We start from the raw sequence: 3111 nt of genomic DNA, 5'->3' as shown, positions 1-3111 counted from the left end.
ATGCAACCAGGGTCGAGCCTGCCTTCATACCTTCCTTCCTACCTTCCCACTGGCCTTCCCAGGTTCATACCTGTTTTCCCCGTGTTTGCACCCATCTTCACGTTCACGTCTTCCCACCCACTTTCCTCCTGTTCACACCTGCCTTCTATCTTCACACCTGTCTTTCTGTTGACACATGTCTTGCCATTGTCCCATCTGTCTCCCCTTAATTCACACTTGTCTTCCCCATGGCCCTCCCTGTCTCCCCCATGTTCAGAAAGTCTTCCATGGTTTGTTTTTTTCTTTAATCCCTGAGAAATCAGTATTATTTTTTAAATAAGCAAAAACACTAAAAGATGTTAAATGTGAAAAATTCCTGTGGTCTCTGCTCTTTCAGACTGACCTCTCCTTTCTGCCTCCTGCAGGAGAGACAGCAGAAGAAGGCTGAGTGTCTCAGAGCCTCATGGTAGTCTTGACCAGTGCCACTCCTTGTCCATTGAGAAACAAGTTGGGTAGATACATAAAACAACAAAAAGTGTTTGCACAATACCTTTGTCTTCAAAATCTTACAAGGATTACCCAGTCTCATTTGAGGATAATGATCAATTATAAATCTCAGAGTTGGAAATGAGTGAAAGCCAGGGGGAGTCTCGTGTTCATTCTTCTAAAGATTGCTGAATACCTGCTCTGTGCTAGACACTTGATCTGGATAGCAAAGGTGCTGCACAGAATAACAAAAGGAAAATAAAAACCTGCCTGTATTAGCTCCTGGCCTAGTTGCTGTGACAAAATGCCTGATGAAGGCAACTTAAGGAAGGAAAGGTTTATTTGGGCTTATAGTTGGTGCAGTCCATCATGGAGGGAAGGCATGGAGGCAGGGGTGTGAGACAGTGGCTCACGTATCTGTAGTCAGGACAGAGAGCAATGTCTTGGGTTTTTTTCGTTTTTTTTTGAGATAGGATCTCCCTGTAGCCCCAGTTGGCCTGGAACTCACTATGTAGACCAGGCTGGTCTGGACCTCACGAACCCCCCCCTGCCTCTGCCTCCCAAGTGCTGGGATTAAAGGCATGCGCCACCAAGCCCAACTGGCTTCATAGTTTTTATCTGTATCATAGGATTTCTTTTTTTTTTTTTTTTTTGGTCTTTTTGAGACAGGATCTCCCAGAACCCCCCTCTGGCCTGGAACTTACTATGTAGACCAGGCTGGCCTCGAACTCACAGAGATCCGCCTGCCTCTGAGTGCTGGGATTAAAGGTATGCATGGCACCACACCCATGTGATTTTTTTTTAATTTTTAAAAATTTTATGTGTATAAATGTTTTACCTGCACGTATGTAAGTGTACCACATGTGTGCAAAGCCCAGGGAGACCAGAAGAATGCACTGGAGCCCCAGGAACTAGAGTTATAGATGGTTGTTAGTCACCATGTGGGTGCTGAACTCAGGTCCTCTGAAAGAGCAGTCAGTGCTCCTAACTGCTGAGCCATCTCTCTAGCCCAAGAGCAATGAATTCTTTTTTTGTTGTTGTTTAATATTTTATTTATTGTTTTTATTTTATGTGTATGAGTGTATTGCCTGCATGTAGGTAAGTGCACCCATGTCGTGCAATGCCCGTGGAGGACAGAAGAGCCCATCGGATCCCCTGGAACTGGAGTTACAGACAGCTGTTAGCTGCCATGTGGGTGCTGGGATTCGAACCTGGGTCTTCTATAAGAACAACCAGTGTTCTTAACCACTGAGCCATGTCTCCAGCCCCAGCAATGAATTCTTATACTCAGCTTGCTCTCTCCTTTTTATTCAGTCTGGGACCTCAGCCCATGGATTAGTCTGCTCACATTCCAAGTGGATTTTCCCACCTCAATTAACCTAATCTAGAAAAATCCCTCACAGACATGCCTAGAAGCTTGTCTCTTCAGTGATTCTGGGCCCTATCAAATTGACATTCAATATTAACCATCACAGTGCTCTAACAGTTTACAGTCTACAGGAGGAGAAAGAAGCATTCATGGGTTCATAGGTGCTTGCTGAGGAGAAGATGAAGCAGGGAAGGGGGCAAAGGTAGGGCTGAGGCTGAAGGGAGATCAGGGTGGCTGACTGAGAAGATGACGTGAGAGCCAAGGCCTTGTGCCAGCTGTCTCAGGGCAGAACATTCCAGATCTAAGAAGGAGCAGAGGGCAGAGTGCCTAGAAGGGAGGGCACCACACTTGGTGTGATTGAGAAGCTGCAGGAAGACCAATAGAGGTATGGGTAGGGAACGAGGGGAGAAAGCTAGGCAGGTATGTGGGCTGAGGATACATGGCCAGGGCCTTGACAGCCAGTGGAAGGCCTTTGGCTTATGCTGAAAGAGTCTGAGCAAAGGACTGCTGACTTTTGTAACGGTCACTCGTTGCCCTGCTGTGGGAAAGCCGAATGTGGGAGTGGAAGTGGGAGGTTGGGGATGGGTGCTGCAGGGTCTGGACTACAGCAATGGCTGTGGTGGGAATCTGAAAGATCAGCCAGTGGGATCTGGCAATAGGCTGTGTGTGGAGTGTAAAAGGAGAGGCGTTAAGAATGATGTAGAGGCCTGGAGAGATGACCCGGTGGTAAAGAGCACTGGCTGCTCTTCCAGAAGACCTGAATTGAATCCCAGCACCCACATGGCGGCTGACAACCATCTGTAACTCCAGTTCCAGGGGATCCGAGACCCTCTTCTGTCCTCTGTGGGCATTGTACGACACAGGTGCACTTACATACATGTAGGCATAACACTCATACACACATAAAAAGAAAAAGAATGATGTCAGGGTTTGGGCCTGAACAATGGGAAGGATGAAGCTCTCGTTCATGACATAGCATGGGTTAAGATGGTATGATGTTTAATATTGTCAACTTGACAAGATTTAGACTCACCTAGGAGACAAGCCTCTGGGCATGTCTGGTGGGGAGTTTCTTGAGGTGGACAGACCCTGAGTGGCAACATTTCACAGGCTGGGGTCCTGGACTAAATGGGTTAAGATGGTATGATGTTTAATATTGTCAACTTGACAAGATTTAGAATCACCTAGGAGACAAGCCTCTGGGCATGTCTGGTGGGAGTTTCTTGAGGTGGACAGACCCTGAGTGGCAACATTTCGCAGGCTGGGGTCCTGGACTG

General features: G+C 47.2%; 1 protein-coding gene across 1 annotated transcript in view; it reads left to right on the top strand.

Moving 5' to 3' along the window:
• Positions 1-743, top strand: part of Crtap (cartilage associated protein) — a gene marked incomplete in the record, with an annotated part of 24015 nt that extends 23272 nt beyond the window's left edge. Inside the window, 1 exon segment of the mRNA XM_008833428.3 lies at positions 5-743.
• Between the last annotated feature and the right edge of the window lie 2368 nt (positions 744-3111).

Source organism: Nannospalax galili, unplaced genomic scaffold (assembly GCF_000622305.1).
Source record: "Nannospalax galili isolate Female #2095 unplaced genomic scaffold, S.galili_v1.0 scaffold1176, whole genome shotgun sequence".
NCBI lineage: Eukaryota > Metazoa > Chordata > Mammalia > Rodentia > Spalacidae > Nannospalax > Nannospalax galili.
Note: the sequence above shows the minus strand (reverse complement) of the source record. Positions and strands in the feature narration are given on the sequence as shown.